Raw genomic sequence first — 18,669 nt, forward strand, 5'->3', positions numbered from 1 at the left:
GAAGTTGATGGCGAGGAATATCATGAGTGTGTCCACCCTTCTTCTTCTTGAAATTGTGCCTTCAACCCTTAATTACAAGTGGTGTGGAGGTGTGGTGCTCATCTTTTGTGCATGGTGATGGTGATGATGATGGTGTTGTCATTATGTGATTAGGGTTCATGCTACAAGCATGTAGCACAAGAGTGTGTATGGATAGGTGTGTGTGTGTGTGTGTGTGTGTGTGTGTTTTTGAGCTCTCATGGACTCCTTATATAGGGAAGGAGGGGAGGATTTAGCAATATTTCTATTTGAGGTGAGTGTCCCACTTTGGTGACTAGGAAAATGGGGTGCATGTGACTGTGGCTCCCATCTTGTCTCCTTATTATTTAAAATACCAGAGTCAATAGAGAGAGAAGATGAGAGAATGTGGGTAGGATGTAGAGGATAGGAGATATTTAAAATAGTCTAGCTTTGGCTAGACATAAGCTTATTAGGGAGAGAAGAGAGAGGTAAGAAATTTACAAGAGAGATTGTCAAAGGTGGATAGTTGTTGATGAGGATGGATCCTCCAAAAATGGTGATAGAATCAGTCTAGACTTTCCAAGACCTCATTAAAAGAGCCTTGTCTCTTGTAATCATGCTTGAAGACTTGTAGAACCATAGCCATTCTAGAGGGAAGCCAATTGGGGATGGCCTGTGTCACCATTACACGAGAAAACTAGGGTCCACTACAAAAATCATATCTCCGTGTTCATTACTTCAAAAATTCTGAAACAAATTGAGCTAAAAGTTGAGATCACAAGCTACATCTTTCATGTTGAACGCTCCTTCAGATTTAGGGTTCTTCTTTACTCAAAAAATTTATCCAAATAATGTATTATTTGTGGCTACAAAGGTCTTTTGATGGTCCCCTTTGAGTGGACTTCTCTCTTTCTTTCAAGTGTAAGCTCCTTCATGTGTATGAAAACATGACCTAGAGTTTTGAAAAGATTGGCAATCATCTAGATGGAGGTATTATTGAAATTTGAAAGTGGGGTTGAGGTTTGAAAATGAAAACTAGTGAATAAAATATTTAGTAGGGTAGAATAATATATATACATGAAAAATATATTAGAAAATACTAAACTATATAATGTAATTTAGAATATATATATTTAATATTTAAGGTCAAAAGAGAGATCAACAAAGAAAGCTTACTTATTTATGCTACATCGTGATTGATTAACATAAGTCTTATTTATTTAATAAAAGCTAAAACATTTGTGAAAAAGAAAGAAAAAATCAAAAGTAACTTATATAATAGGAAATATTTTGGTAAAAGGGCAAAAATATATGGGGGGTTCCCATGCATGGAAAAGCTTGCGTCACTTCCATTGGTTTCTTTACACAATTAACTGACAAGCTCTCAAGTCAATTAAGTAATCAGTAGTGAGAATGGCATCCAAGGCAACTCATTTTGGTGGTTCGCACAATCACGAGGCTGGAACTAGTGACAAGAAAGGCAAAGAAAAGGCCTCTATGAATGAAGAAGTGCCAATCATCTTGCGAAGCAATGACATCACTCATGAGAAGGTAGGAATTTATTTTGGCTATTTAACGTTCATTGCATCCTCATTAGTTAAGAAGGAAAAATTTCCCTTAAAGTATTGGGTCACTCCCAATTGGAGATTACATCATTTAAACTTGTTATTTTCTTACGTTTGAATTATTTGGACGGATTTGTTTGATGATATACTATCTGATGTACGGGATAATTTTTTCTTAGGAAGGACTCTCTCAAACTTATTTCAGTTTATTCGAACAATGAATTAGTCTAAACTCCTCTTTCATCACATGGAGATAGCTCGCATTTCTACGCAAAAGTTTTGCTTTTCTATGTACAATGTTGACCCATTTCTATGAGGTAGCTTACTTCATTTCTATGGACATATGATGCGATCCCCTCGGACGGTCACTTCAAGAGGTGTAGTACTTATTGGTTGTATGGGCAGCCAATGACAACGAATGGAGTAATATCCCCCGGAAGAAGTTTCTACAATTTTGGAGTATTGGAATAATGATGAAGTAGAGTTGTATTTTGAGTTTTTCCTAGGAAAGATTATGTTGGTGCTGATTTTACTGTTTGAAGGGCTATTTAAATGAATTTTTGTTGGGAACCTATGTGTTATGGGTTGTAAGCATGTTAACGTGTCACTGAAAATGTTGTTTGTGATAATGCTAGGTAGTAGTGCTTGTTAGGATATGTTTAAAAGCCAAGAAAATGTCCATTTTGAAATTAATGAAATCCATAAACAATTATTATCCGTTCCAATGAGAACTTTTTTTGGTTACTATAGTCGTGGGGTCGTGGACTTGCATGCATGCTCATAACCAACCCAAATGATTTTCTCATATTAAACTGATCACTTAATGTAGGAAAATAAATGGGGACAAGGGTTAGAATATAGACATGAGCTTTCAGGTCTATCTTGGCACAGGGCCAATGGTAAAGGGGCCCAAATGAGAGATGATCTGTCAAAGAGAAATCTATCCTAAACGAGCTTAAAGACCTTAGGGTTAGCTTCATTAAAGACCTCCAAAGGTTAGTGTAAAAGTCCTTTGACCTTGAGTAAGCTAGGTCTGAGCTTAAGGTGGAAACCCGGCCCAAGCTGAAGGTGCTTGTCATGCTTGATGACTAAGACGCTTGAGGTTCTTTATGACTGAGATGCTTGAGGTTCTTGTCATGCTTGAGATGCTAGGGTTGTACTTGAGGTAGGAACCCGGCCCAAGCTAGAGGGGCTTAAGGGTCAAGCTTGTGGTGGGAAGAACCGGGCCTAATATTGAGGGGCTTGAGGTGTCAAAAATCTAATCATCAATCCCTACAATGAGGGAGATGAGAGAACACGCACACACTCACACAAGGCAATCTTGGTACAAAGAAAACAAAAAGGACACTTGTCAAGTTACTCCTCATGTTTACCTCATGTTGTGCCCGAAGCCTATTGGTTGGCCACCCAAGGGGTCCAATGATCATTTAGAAGATTTGTTTATTTATTTTTTCATTTATCAAGTCCTCTCTCTCAAAGGGGAAAGGGGGACGCTTGTCCCAAGACTACCATTGTTGCTTGTAATGCCTCTTGCTTGTGATTAGTTAGGCTCGGAGGGGTCCAATGAGCTTCAAGCATGAGATACAAGGGTCAAGGAAGCTAGGGACATGCTTGGGGGGTATACTCTTCCACAGACACACACACCCTCATGGTGTACTGTGAAAAGTGCAAGAGCTCCCTCTCCTTCTCCAAGCAAGTAGAGAGGTTGAGAGCCTACACAAACACTCTTGTCTATGGAATGCAAATCGAAGCAAGAGCCATGCTTCAATTATTAATCTTTCTATCTTATCCATCTTCATTAGTATTCTATTATGTATCTAAAAATAAGAGTGACGATAAGTGAGGAACTAGTTCTTTCTCCTATGAAATGTTTCTTCTTCCTCTTCCCTACCCTCGTTCCCTGCTAGCTCTCTCCACCTTCGAAGGGGTTTGAGGTCTTGGGATAGTTAATGATTTCCACAAAGTTTATGTTATGATTGTGACGCATGAAGCTTTCCATATTCATTGCATCACCCAGGTCACAAGAAACTCAAAAATTGTAGTGTAACGAGTCTCTCTTGATGGGAGAAAAATAGTATAAATGCTCGCTCCCCATGAGGATCGTCTCATGGAACATGCAGGGACTAGGTGGGCCCCAGTTTCAGTGCGACAGCGGGGCCGATTGCGTCAGGAGCTTCAACGTTTCCTTGTGGGAGGAGAGATTGATCTCCTTCAGGAGCACCATTTTTCTAAGAGCCGCATTCGGCGATGTGGTTAGATTTTGCGTGGACGATATGATACCTTTTGGTCAGCTGGTTTTGGACCTGGAGGCATCGAGGGTGGGGTATGTATGACTATTACGGACTCATTGCAGCAGCAGGCCATTGTGGGCATAGGGATTACTTTGCCACGAAAGGCTCAGTGGATTTCTATGTAGGTTCAAGGTGGCCTTGTGGGCTTCTTGAACATCTATGCGCCCAATGTGGCGAGTGCTCGTGTAGAGTTTTGGTCACAGATTGTTGAGTCTTTGGCACAGGCTGACCATTGGTGTGTAGGAGGGGACTTCAACATGTTGGAGGACCCTTCTGACAGGATTGGAGGCAGCCATGCTACTGTGCATGGAGTCGAGTTAGCAGCTTGGGAGAGGTTGTGTATGACTTTGAGGGTCTCGGATACATGGCAGCACTCTGACTTTGTGAGGCCTCCAGTGAGTCTTGCCTTCTCTAGATCGGACCGCGGAGTGGGAGGAGTGAATCTATCGTGGATAGATCACTTCTACACTAGTGACCACTTCAGTAACTTGGGGGGATCAGTGGGCATCCTGGTAGGGACATCCTTCTCAGACCATGCACCAATGATCCTCACAGTGGCAGACAGGCAGAGGAGTGGGAGCACGATGCCTCGCATCCCAGAGCGGGTCTTGTTGGACTCAACACTAAGAGAGAGGGTAGAGGCTCTCTGGAAAGAGGGCATGGACAGTCAGGCTCTACCTACCGACAGAGTGGCCTTAGGCCTAGCTCATCTTAGCCAATTTTTTCTCCAGGAGTCTCTAGGTCGACGGGCTGCAGCGAGAGAGGAGGAGTAGCGTCTCAGAAGAGGCATTTCTTCACTATAGAGGATGCAAGAGCAGAATCCAGACAGTCCATGGTTGGAGGAGCAGTTATAGCAAGCTCGACAGGAGCTTGCTTGCACAGAGGAGAGGCGTCATGAGTTTGCCTTTCACCAACAGACATCTCATTGGACTCAGGTGGGTGACAGAGTGACAGGTAATTTTTTTGAGACAGTGGGACCTTAACACTCGCATGCCAAGGTCAATCAGTTGAGGAGACCCGATGGGTTAGTTGTTTGTGAGCCCGAGGATATGCATGCAGTTTTGCTACTACTGACTTTTACCGTGAGTTACTGTTGGGCTGATCCCCAGTCACAGCAGTAGGATGCATGTAGGGAGTAGGTTTGGGCACAGATGCCTTGTCTTGTGACTGAGGATATGCGCCAGAGGCTAAAGATTCCTCTTCAGCTTGAGGAGCTGCACACGGCTCTTAGGGCCCTCCCTTGTGGTAGCTGTCCTGGTGAGGATGGGCTGACTCCCAACTTTTTCTTGGAGTACTGGGACTTGCTTGGCCCATATCTTTGTAGTGCCTTTCAATACATTCTGCACACAAGAGTGATGCCGGATAGCATGAGTGAGGTCCTGATTTACCTCATTCCAAAGGAGGGTGGCTCCTTGGATGAGATTCAACAGTGGTGACCCATCACCATCCTCAACTCAGCCTACAAAATTCTTGCCAAGGCTCTGAGTTTGAGGATTCAACCACTTTTGGGGAGCCTTATACATGGGACTTAGACAGGTTTTTTCAAGGAACACAGTATCCTTGACAACATCTTCACTTTCTGGGAGGCTTCTACCCTGGCACGGCTCCGTGGGGAGGACCTTGTGATTCTTCTTCTCGATTTTGAGAAGGCATACAACAAAGTTGACTGGGACTTTCTAGAGGTCACTCTACGCAGGATGGGCTTCTCAGATGCTTGGATCAAAGGGGTGTCAACTTTGTACAGACAAGCTCACAGTCAGGTTCTTTTGGTAGGAGGTAGAGGTGAGCACTTCATGCTCACACGATCGGCCAGACAGAGTTGTTCTCTTGCCCCCTTTCTCTTTCTGTTCTATGCGGAGGCGATGAGCAGATTTTTGGTGTCACAGCAGGTTGGTATGAGGGGCTTAGCACTCCCTATTCGAGGAGATGAGCTTCTAGACGCTGAGTTTTCCCGACGACTCAGCCTTGTACTTAGAGGTCCAAGAGGCCAATCTACACAGATGTGAGAAGGCTTTGGAGACCTTCTATTGTGCATCGGGCGCACTAATCAACTGGAGAAAGACAGTGGCTTTCTCGGTTGGCAGTGCTCTTGTGCCAGATTGGATGCCAGGAGAGGGTTTCAGGTGGACTCCCCCAGGGACTGCAGTTCGGTACTTGGGTTGTCAGGCTGGTTTGGACTTGTCCTCCGAGCAGTAGATTGCTCCTCTTCTCCTGTCCATCAGGAGAAAGATATTACATTGGAGCTCAGCACGACTTTCGCTGGCTGGTAGAGTAGTAGCTGCCAACCAGGTGTTGTTGGCAACTATGTGGTACATCATTTCTTGCTGGATCTTCTCAAGTTATTGTATCAGCCATGTAGAGAGGCTAATCAGGAACTTCCTTTGGTAAATTGTGACACTCAAATTGCCCGAGCCAAGGTGGCTTGGTCGGTCATCACACTTCCTTGTTCTCAGGGAGGGCTTGGGATCATTGATCCAGCACAACAGAGCAGAGCCCTTCTTGGGAAGTTCGTCGTCAAAGGACTTCTTCTAGGTGAGGAGCCCTGGAAGGAGTTCTTGGTGCATAGGCTTTGTGCCAGGGTGCCTCAGTCAGGAGGCCCTTGGCAACCTTTGACTAGATGGATCTTTACAGAGTTGTGCTAAGTTGGTTTGAGCAGGAGACTGGAGGACCGCTTCGCTGTGAGTTTTCTTTGATCTTGGGAGCTCTTACGGCGTGGCCTAGAGCAGAGACAGCCAACGTGCATGGAGGAGCACCTACGGAAGACCCTCGTCTGGAACCCCATGTTTAGCACTTAGAGAGTCTACTTGGTTGGGAGTCGGCCTCATGTTTCTTGGGGTCCCATGGCAACAGGTCCAGCGCGCTCTCTAGGTGAGTGGCTAGAGTTCATAGGTTTGTCAGAGAAGGTGCATGGTTTCCAGCTACAGGGCATGAGAGGGGTGCAGAGCATGTGTTAGGACATCTTAGAGTCAGTTCCAGCTGAGTGGATCACGCCTCTCGAGCCAGTAGCACCCCGGTGGATGGGAGCCTTCACACGACTAGAGGTTCTCATTTCAGTCAGGGCCTGCTCAGAGATTGTCCTTGCCCTGTTCTTCGAGCTTCAGGGTGGGGGGGGACGAGTACAGTGAGTTGCAGTAGAGGCCCCGCAGGTAACAGAGTGTTGTTTCCAGAGGATCCGAGTTGTGGGCATCTGTGGGAGGACTTGTGTCATAGACCCTGACCCAGCAGCTCTTGAGACTGGACACTGGAGGCTATGGGCTTGGGAGTGTTGTCCACTGGCACGAGTACAGTGGGATCCTGGTGAGTGGCTATGGAGGGACCCCTTCTCTTCTGCAGACCGCCCATGAGTCCCCTTCTTTCAGTACCCTGTTCGGCTTGGACTTCATATACTTGCAGCACAGAGAGAGGCCCGCCCCGCTGCAGCACGTCATTGGCAGGAGGAGGGTCTCAGAGTCAAGTTCTTGGCAGAGGCTGTGGGACTCTAGATAGCCGAGGCGCATCGCTTTGTTTCAGTGGGTGGCTGGTTTCACACAGAGCCACAGCAGTAGGGAGTTGGCTTGTGCATAGTGGTCTCTCGGTCGCATGTGCAGCCTGTGACTAGTTGGTGGAGAGTCAGCATCATTGTCTTTGGGATTGCCCCTCGGCCCAGTAGGTGTGGCTACGAGTTCTTCGGCTGATGCCTACTCTCTCCACGGCTCGACAATACACTTGGGGGGCAGTGGCCTGGTCCACACTCACGGGCCCGACACTTCAGTTTGAGCTATCTTCCACCAGCAGGATGATAGTGATGCAGAGGGGGCAACCTACACTCCAGCCTGCTACAGAGCTTACTCCACAGGAGTGGTGCAGTGAGAGAGAGGAGTGTTGGGAGATCATCAGTGGCCTGACACTTTGGTTCATCTGGCGGTCCCGCTGTTTCCGCATCTTTGAGGCTCGCCCTATGCCAACTGTAGAGACTGTTCGTGACTTTTGGCTAGAGATAATTCATACTCTCAGAGGACAACTTGAGGGACTATAGGGTAGCTCCGACCGCATGTGGGAGCTCCGCGAGGATTTCCTTTGACTTTGGTGCCCTGGGCCTTTCTTCACGATAGTCCAGGGGGTGCTCAGATGGCACTACTGTCCACTTGTGTGGCTCTTCCCTCCTCCCATCTCTTGATTTTGCATCATTTTATATATGTTGTTTTTTCATTGGGAGAGTCTCCCCATCATGCTTGTTGTAGCCCTCTCTGGCAAAGGTAGATGTAGCCCTATGGGCAGTTTTCATTAACTAATAGAAGGATCTTTTTCTCATGAAAAAAAAAAGTTACAAAAGTTATCGATGGTGGTAGGATTCGAACCATATGTGTATCTCGTAGCTTTCAAGGGTGGTCAAAGGAAACTTATTATTTTGATCCTTTAGCCCATCCTTTTGTAGTCACTAAACTCAAAATATAAAGACATTACAAGCCTTGTACCTAAAGATTACCAACCTTGGTAGCAAATAATGTGTATATGAATAATGTTTGGATCAATATTGACTTTTGCCTATACTATTGTTTGATCAAGTCTTGTCTTAAAGTGGATTAAAGTTACTGTATCAAATAAAATTTCATTTAATCTATATTGCACAGAGTGTGGTGTACACATCTCTTCAAGAGAAAAATCTACTTCTCAAGCAAGCTAAACTTCCCTCTTTCAAGGGGGAAGGAGCCATAGTTGAGCGCGATGCAGAAGTGTGGCTCTAAGAGATGGAGGATTTTTTTGCTGCTGCTGGTACTACTCTCGATAACCAATTAATGTTGGCAATGTTTCGTCTCACGGGGGATGCCAAGCTTTGGTGGAAACAACACTGCAAAGATAATCAAGTAGCTCAAAACACTCAAACTTGGGAAGACATTACGTATGATGTCAAAGGACGTTATCCTCCACCTGCACACGAATCCCTTAAGATGAATGAATTCTTCAACTTACGTCAGTTTCATCTTACAATGGCAGAGTACTACTTCAAATTTGTAACTCTTAGGCGCTATGCTCCACCAATGACCACATATCAACAAGTAGCCCGTTTCTGCCAAGGGCTAAATGCTCCTTTAAATACTCGTCTAGAATCCATGAGGCCTGTAAATTTGCAAGATGCTCTTTTAAGAGCTAAACCCTTAGCTAAAGAGATGTCAAACTCTCAAAGGGTACAAAATGGAAATATAAGGAATGATGGAAGGAGAGGACGACCTATGATGTGGAACCAAAGGCAAGTTCACCCAGTTCACTAAACTCACCCGATAGTTGGAACTTCAGCAAATGGAGCTCGAAATGCAGATCTTAGATGTTATGAATGCAATGAGCTAGGAAATTTCAGGAATGTATGTCCTAGGAGAGTCTCTATAACAAATATACTAATCGAGCCAGAGGGCAAGGCCAAATAATAAATCCTAGAGGAAGAAATGGAGGACAAGGTCAAGAGCATGGAATGGCTGCCAGAGTCAATGCTATCATAGGAGAACCAACATTGGGAGAATAACAAGAGAAAAGAGAAACTCTACATGCTGCAATTGATATCCCAAAAGAAAGACAACAATATGATGTCATTCAAACACCTACAAATCACCAAGGTGAAAAATTTGAGCTTCTTATTGATTGTGGCAGTAGTCATTATTTCTTGTCACCTAAATGTTTAAGGAGGTTAGGACTTAATCAACACCATTCAAGAAAGATGAGAGTTGAATTAGCCAATGGAAAGGAGGTGTTATCTCAGTACACTGTGAGAAAGATAGATTTCAAGTTGGGAGGATACTCTACTTCTGCTACTTTTCGAACCTTACCGATAGGAATCTATGACAGAATTCTTCGAATGGATTGGTTAGCCAGTCATAATGCCAATATCCATTGTGCCCAAGGAAGTGTTAGTTTTGTGGACAACCAAGGTCAAGAAGTCCCTATTCAAGGCCAAAATGGATGACCAAAAGCTTACTTGGTCAAAGCTAATCGTCTTGAAAGGGTTATGCAAGCGTCAACAATTTTTTGTAGTCAAACTAAACAAAGTAGAAAAATATTCTTCCAACCCTGAAACAATGTGGCTAGAAGAATTTTTGGATGTTTTCCCCGCTGAACTTTCTGAACCACCACCATCTAGGGAGGTAGACCATGAAATCAAAATTTTTCCAGGTAGTGAACCAGTCTTAAGAGAATCGTACAAGATGTCACTTCCAAAGGCTATAGAGCTCAAGGAGCAGCTCAAGCAGTTGATTGAGCATGGGTTTATCCGACGTAGTACATCTCCATGGGGTGCACCTGTTCTCTTCCAAAAGAAAAAGGATGGCTCTCTTTGACTTTGCATAGATTATAGGGGCCTAAATCAGGTTGCCATCGATAATAAATATCCAATTCCTCGTATTGATGAGATGCTGGACATATTATATGGAGCCAAAATATTCACAAAGATCAATCTTGGATCTGGCTATCATCAAATTCAAATCTAGGAGGCTGATATCTCCAAAATAGCTTTCAACACTCGTTATGGTCATTACAAATTTACAATGATGGCTTTTGGGCTTACGAATGCTCCTGCAACTTTCAATCGTCTCATGCACGATATCTTTAGAGAATTCTTGGACCACTTTGTCCTAGTATTCTTTGATGATATCTTAATTTATTCCAAATCAGAGGAAGAGCATGAAGGACATGTTAGGAAAGCGTTAGAGCTTAGGAGGAGTCCTTACTCAAGAAGGAAGTTCTGTAGCTTACACTTCTCGGAAGCTTAGGATTCATGAAGTGAATTATGCTACACATGATTTAGAATTACCAGCATTTCTTCACGCTCTCAAGTGTTTGAGACATTATCTATTGGGACACAAATTCCAGTAATTGACCAGTAAAACAGATCACAATATCCTTATGTGGATTTTTACCCAACCTAACCTGAACATGAGACAGATCACAAGATCCTTAAGTGGAGTTTTACCCAACCTAACCTTAACATGAGATAGAGGAGATGGATAGAGCTCATGCACAAATATAATTTTGATATTGAATTTAGACTAGGTAAGGATAATGTTGTGGCAGATGCCCTAAGCCGTAAATCTTTTCTAGGGGTTATTTTAGACAAGGTCTCGAATGCTTCTATCAGAGATGCAGATTACCAGATGCTTGCTAGTATCCTACGTGAAGAGAGGGTATCATCAAATCAGCATAAGCCTCTACATTACTCCTTAGAAGATGGGAAAATTTACTCCTAAGGATTCTACCCGAAGGAATGCTACCCTATATGACGCACATGATGGCCCAACTTCAAGACATCCAGGTTATGCCAAAACCATCAATGAAATTCCTAGAAGTTACTATTGGAAAGGTATGAAGGGTGATGTCCTTCGCTAAGTCAAGTAGTGTTTGTCTTGTCAAAGGATTAAGGCAGAACGACTAAAGATTCTGGGTAAATTACATCCTTTAGATATTCCCCAAATGAAATGGGAATGTATTAGCATGGACTTTATCACTGGGTTTCCTTTTGTTCAAGTTGGCTATGATTCAATCATGGTCATAGTCGACTTGCTTACTAAAGTGACTCACTTAATCCCAGTCAAGACAACCTTTACAGCTTCAGATATTGCTTGTCTTTTTGTGAAGAAGGTTTCAGAATTCATGGTTTACCCAAGAGGATTGTCCGTGATCATGATGCAAAGTTTACTTCAAAGTTTTGGGTATCATTGTTTCAAGCTATTGGAACCCAGTTATGTTTTAGTACTGCTTATCATCCTCAAACTGATGGCCAAACTGAAAGAGTCAATCAAGTAATTGAAGACATCCTCGGAGTCTACTGCAATAGATAACCTCGCAAGTGGATTCATTACCTACCCTTAGTAGAGTATGCATACAATTCCTCTATTCATAGAAGTATTGGAATGGCACCTTCTAATGCTCTTTATGGTCAATAAATGTTTATCCCCTCTTAACTTTCCTGACCCCACTATAAGGGTAGAAGCCTCAAAGAAAATGTTCGAAGAAATGGAAGCTCAAACCAAAGCTATTCGAAGGGATATTCAAGCGGCTCAAGATCAATAAAAGAAGTACGCTGACTTGAAAAGATCTGATTGGATTTTCAAGGAAGGTGAAAATTTTTTCTTACGAGTAAAGCCCAAAAAGAGAAATTTATCTCTTGGAAGGTATAAGAAGCTTAGCTACCTATATTGTGGACCTTACAAAATAATCAAGGTTGTTAGTGATCAAGCTTATAGACTAAAACTCCCTTCTCATCTCAAAGTGCATGATGTATTTCATGTAAGTCTGTTAAAACCTCATGTATATAACCCTGACCATGTCCTTGATGAGATGAGAAAATCATTTTACCTGCTCAAGATGTTTTACAGCTCCAACCTGATACTATCCTAGAAGCTCGAGAGAGAAAGCTTAGGAATAGATCTATCAAAGAACACCTTATCTTATGGAAGGATTTCCCTGTAGAAGATGCTACTTGGGAAAATGAGACAACCCTTCTTAAGGATTACCCTTCACTGTTCTTGAGATGAGGGCATCTCAAATTCTAAGTTGGGGAGATTGTAAGGTCTCTACTTCCGAATTTCACACAAGTTCTATTATGCATTTGAATTTTTTTTACCATCACTCATTATTTAAGATATTCGAGTTCAAATTATGAATCGTAGGCTAAGAAAACCTAGAATTTAAAATTTACGCTATAAGATTCTGACATGTTTAGCTATATGAATCACTAACTAACTTATTGCAAGACTTATTTACTGATTGTAGAATTTTCTCTTACTATTGTAAAGTTAGTATAAGACTGTAAAGTTTAACTTAAAATTGTAAAGTAGATTATCATTAAGGAAATAAATAAAATAATAATAAAGACAAAAGAATACACATGGATGACACATGAAGGCACATGGACTCACGTGAACTCACATAGGAGGGGACAAAGTGGGACACACTGTCACATGAAAAGGAGAGGCTAGTCTTCACTAATTTTAATGAGGGGGGGGTTGTGTGGCCTTATCTCTGGATGATGAGGACAAATTGGTCAAGCTGGTGGGTACCACAAGGGGACCAAAAACGCGGGTATGAAATTTAGAAATTTTTTTATAAAAAAAATTAATTAAAAAAAATTAGAAAAAAATGTTGGACGTTTTCTTTTCTGCTATAAATATAGCATCCATACTCACACTTTGGACATAGAGATTGCCTCTATAGCACTCACGAAGTGTTGCCACTTCTCTTAGAGAGTTGGCGTCCACAAGCCACTAAGAGAGTAGAAACTCTAGTGGATTAGTAAGTACAAACAAATGGCTCCAAAGAGTGCTCGAAACCAAGGCGCTAATGATCATGAAGCCGGTACAAGTAACGGGGAAACTCCTGTGGAACATGCTATGTCTCCACCAATCGGATAAATCGGAGCTATAGTACAGGTTAGTATTGCGATTTCAAGTTATGCATCATTGCATATGCGAGACCTTAGAAATATATTATTTACCTTATGAAAAGAAAACACGGACCGAAACCAAGGGGCTTAACCCCAAGAAACTCGGCATATCTTTGACAAGTAGGAAAGTCCGTGTCTGCTTAAACGGGTTGCTATAGGAAAGAATGTTTGTCCAAAACCTTTGGTATGGTTTCTCTCAAGCCTCTCTGCTTATTAGCGCTGGCATTATGTGGCAGTTGCTGAGGCGTGAGATGACGCCCAAGATGGCACCGCTGATGCTGTGGTGGGTGTACACCCAAATTAGCCCAGCTGGATACTGCAATTTTGTTTTGCTGTGGCGTGAGGATGGCGCCCAGATTGGCACTGCTGTTGCTGTGGTGGGAGTACGTCCAGATTAGCACAACAAGTACTTGTCGAGCGGTATGGGACTCTTGTGATGACAAGGGATTTTATAAATAATGTATATACGGATCGGACATAATATCGCCAGTAGAGATTCTTAAATGAACCTAATCCAAGGGTTGTTGGTATAAAATTGGACGACTTCTTGTTTGGCTATTGTTTGTAATACTGTTTGAAGGGCTGTTTTAACGAACCAGTATCATAAATAAAGTAAAGGAACATGTATGTTTAAACAGTGTGGTAGTAATTAGATAACAAAAGAAGAGCGAGTGCGGTGTGGAAAGTGGGAGAATGATACCCCAACGGTATCATTCTATGGACGGGTGGACCCGATGAGTTGGGTAACTTTCCAACGCTAGAAATTGTTTTCTTTTAATAGTCATAAATCTTAAAAGAGACAAACCTTGGTGGCTGTGCTTCTAAAACATGGGGAAAAAAGCGCACAGGTTGGTCACTCTAAGATTTATACCTTTAGGTATAATTGATTATGGATAGTTTTTAGATAGGGTTATGGTGTTCATGCTCCGCCATAGCGAGATCGGACCAATCCTTCACTAACGATTCATGCCCGTGGCTATGTAGTAGCTAAGGCAATGTCCATTGGTTTTTCTTTCTCAGGATTGGAGACCTATCAAAGGTGCTCCGCTCCTCTGGACAAGGGGCAGGGACCTCACAAACGTTCTAAGTACATGGGATGTACATCTTTTGCTCCACCCTTCTCCCACAATTTAGTAGCCTTTCCCATCTCGTTGAGTGATTCTCTCTCGCTTTTGCTCCGCTCTTATCAGCCAAATGGGTGATTGGTTCTCAAGGAGGTGATGGTCCAAAACAAGAATTACTTCCAAGCTAAGCAAAGGTATGATTGCCTTACCCTCCACACGCTCAATCGAGATCTGGATGAAGATGAAGAGATTGAGGTAGACAATATCATGAGCAGCAGGGACTACTTATAAGCAATGAATCATGTCATGAATATGTGGATGCTAGGTTGATGGAGGAAGAAGAGATATAAAGGTGCCACTTGTGCCTTAGCACATGTCAAGGTTGTACTTACATTGTGAGGAAAACTCATTGTGACCCTCCTCTTTTAGCTCCTCCAATACAAAACTTTCTTCAATAATGTTATTGATAGTGTAGCTACACATGACACATTCTCTTTCTTGCAAGCATCAATTTTTTTTGTTTCTCTTGAGTTTTCCAAACCATTAGAGAAAGAGAAATACAAAGGATTAAATGAATGACTTTTATCAAATAAAATTTTAAAATATCGATTATAATAGTAATCAAAAGACAAAACGTCATACATTCATTTGGCCAGACACTCTATAACTAGCAACAATTGTAGAGCTACAATGGAAATACTGACAAAAAGCTACAAAATGAAAGAATGAAAAGAGAGCTTATTCACATTGCTTCCCAAAAGAGACACTCAAAACATTGGTCCAAAGTGTAGCTTTCCTTGTACCAAAACTAAACGAGGGTTGAAATGTGAACATCAGAGAATAATTCTTTGAGTTAATGGAATACCCTAAATCATTAGACTTTTTTTGTAAAAACCACTTTGAGGATTTTCTTTTGGGAATAGGATCCTCAAATGGGGAAGGCAAGTCTTCTTCCCTCTTCATGCTTTGTGATGATTGATGCAGCCTTCCATCTACTTCCATATCCAATCTGGCTAAGAAATCTTGCACAAGAATGCTCACAAACTTTTGATCGAGTGTTGCACCATGAACTTCCAGCAAAGTTACAATTTGTCCCCTACTTGAATTGTGATAAACAAGCATAGAGATATGCGCAGTGGTAGAAAAGTCTTTCCTTTTAAATTAAGAAAGTTGACATTAAGCTCTTCAATAACAAGTTCATGCAAGGCACAACTTCCATGTTGGTCATGGGTGTTCTTCAAACATAAAAATTCCATCTTTGCAAGCTTCATCAATAGATGGCCAAGGCTTGGTTTTGACACATTCTTGAACTGCTAGGCATTTTGCCTGAGCGTGAAAGCATGCCCTTCCTTTTGAGTTCTCAACAATTAGCGCATGCAAGTTGGGATGGCTCTCCAAAAGATCCTTTGTAGTAGCAAATACATGATGTGTGCTGATTGTTCTATTAAATAGAGCACCAAAAACACAAATTCTAGATCCTCCAATAGGCCCCTTCAACCATTTCTCTTCAGCTCCAGTGAGTACTTGAGTAAAATATGCCCTATCCACACTCTAAAAAAGCAAGAAAATGGGATTTTTTAATAGTCCCAGGATGTGTGCAATGAGAGCTTGCCCGCATAATTAGCACTACATAGATTGTGGTCTAGGTATACTTAAAAACTCTACTTTTTTGACTTAGGCATACATGCACTATAAATTGAGCTAATTGGGTCAATGTATATTGCTAAAACAAAAGAAAGCCCATCTAGCTAAATTGAAAATTCCGTATCTTGCAATTCCCACATCAGTTCCAAAGACTCAAGAAATCATAAGTGCTATTATGTGAGGTTTTTCCAGCAGTTTCAAGGCAAAAACATAGTTATAGCTGAGAATTTTAGAAAGAAAGAACCCCAAGTTAAGCGTAACCATATAAAGATGCTTTTGTTATACATTGCAATTCAATCTTAAGGGAAAGAGAGTACATTTTCCATATGTGGGTGAATATGTGCATGCATGCATTCATGTGTGTGTGTGTGTGTGTGTGTGTGTGTGAGAGAGAGAGAGAGAGAGAGAGAGAGAGAGAGAGAGAGAGAGAGAGAGAGAGAGAGAGAGAGAGAGAGAGAGAGAGAGAGAGAGAGAGAGGACTATAGCTAGCAATACCATGCACTGAATGCGTACTTTCTTTAAAAAAATCACCTCAAAGTCTTCAAGCCCAAAGTATACCTTCTAAACCCCACAAAAAAAGTAGTTGCAACATTGATGTCCTCCATGTAAAAATAACACCTTCGCACAACAAATTTCTATTGGCCAAAGCCCCTATGGCCTTGCTAGAAAATTTCCTCTCCATAGACCCTGCCTTATGGTAGTACCAAAGATTAAAAAAGTTCATGTATAGTAGACGAGGGCACTTCCTGCAATTAAAAATTGAGATTGACAATATATATACTTCTTAACAGAATATTCATCATGTAAGTGTAAAGTGGAGGTTCTCTTGTCTACCACATAAAATTTCTTGCCTTGGAGCTTTACAGAGAGGGTGACAAAAGTAGGATTTTTTTGAATTATTTATTGACAAAAGTTGAATTTAGAAATAAGAGAGGGATTAATGTTTATGAAGCTGAAGTTGATTAGAAGAAGGAGGCTGAGTTTATCCAAGATTTGAATAATATTACAAGATGGCACTTGATATGACAGGTATTTGGAACTTTCATATCAATGTCGAGAGTTATAAGCTGGTAGCCAATTATCCTCATTTAAACGCTGAAGAAATTTCTATGGGCATTTCCACATGTACAATTTGAGAATATTTATTTATATTTCTGGGGACAATATACATTTTAGGATTTGTAGCTTTATTGAATCCGTCCATATGAATATGCATAGTTGAGGACAATCCACCTGCAAGATTTTTAAAATAGAAAAAACATGGTATGATATCATAGAATGGAGACATCTTAAAGTAAAACAAAGGCATAAAATATAGAGGAATGTTTTAGAACTAAATACTATTTATTTATTAGGATTGAGGTATTAAACAAGACAATAAGTAATTTTGTCTCGAGGTAGAAATAGTAGAATAAATAAGGATGAGATAAAGGTAGTATTTGTACGTATTATATTAATGAATGAAAAAACTTGATATTTTTCTTTGCTTTTTGTTTGTGGGGAAATTACTTACGGATGTAGTTAGAGGTACACCTTGTTTGAAACTAGCTGGTCTTTTTTGCCAGCTGATCCTGAAGTATCTTTTTTAAATAGTGATGGTGTGTCTACTCCAAGAAGTTCATTGTGTAGCAACTCAAAATTTATGCTATGTTTGAAAGGCTTGCTCAATGTCTTTCAAAGAATTTCTATATGTATAGGACAAAATGAATCTGCATTGTGTGATAGTGTTTTATAGAAAGTCAAACACAATACATTAGTCATGATGGGTATGACCAGGTAAAAATGTAAGATGTACAATAGAAGTTATTGTTTTGGGCCCTCAAACAACAAACCTTGTTTGAATTAAGCAATATTTTATTTTCTTTCTTAAATGATATATTATAGTCTGTATTATTGTAAGTTTGTAATGCTCATATGCTCTTATGGGTGCTGTATTGTTTATATTTTTAAAAATTGTCTTTAATTAATTTGTGAGCACAATTTATTTTCTCGAAGTTGGTGTTTGTATATTCGATTAGTGGGATGGGTCATTTTCTGTGCTATATTGTTTTAGGTGGCATTATAAACGTTTTCTTTTGTACTAATAGGTACATAGTACCATAATTTGATCAATATATAGTGTAGTCATTTATTTCAAGTGTTTCTTATATTTTTCTTACCTATATGTGATCAAATAAGCTCATATACGTGGTTGTTGGTATTTGTTCATGACTTGCAATTTGTTTTGGTGAGAAGTTGTCGTAAGTTTAGTCATTGGTAAGATGGCTTAAGATTCTATTTTTTAAAACTAATGTGATGTAGTACATGTTTTTATAAGTTTATAATTTGAATATGTATCAAGATCTCTTGTTCTCAAGAATATTGTTTTATTGTGTTTAAAAAAAAATATTTTAACATAACTTTTGAGTATAACATAGTCTTGAAAATGGTGTTTGCATGTTGTAATATGAAGAGCGTTCATTTTTTCTTGTTGTATTGTTTTAATTAGTATAAGAAAGTGACTTTTGTTGTATCGCTAGATATACAACATCATAAGCTGACCAATATACAAGATAGTTATTTGTTTCGAGCATTGTTTGTGTTTCTTTAGTCCATACGTGATCAAGCAAACTCATATATGTAGTTGTTGGTAGTTTTTTTATGATTTGTAACTTATTTTTGTTCATCAAATGTTGTAAGATTATTCCTTGATGAGATGG

General features: G+C 40.9%; 1 pseudogene; it reads right to left on the reverse strand.

Annotated features, from left to right (window-relative positions):
* Positions 1–14,392: 14,392 nt before the first annotated feature.
* Positions 14,393–15,944, reverse strand: LOC147447555 (uncharacterized; annotated as a pseudogene).
* Between the last annotated feature and the right edge of the window lie 2,725 nt (positions 15,945–18,669).

This window comes from Adiantum capillus-veneris, chromosome 11, assembly GCF_014529385.1.
Source record: "Adiantum capillus-veneris isolate H3 chromosome 11, ASM1452938v2, whole genome shotgun sequence".
NCBI lineage: Eukaryota > Viridiplantae > Streptophyta > Polypodiopsida > Polypodiales > Pteridaceae > Adiantum > Adiantum capillus-veneris.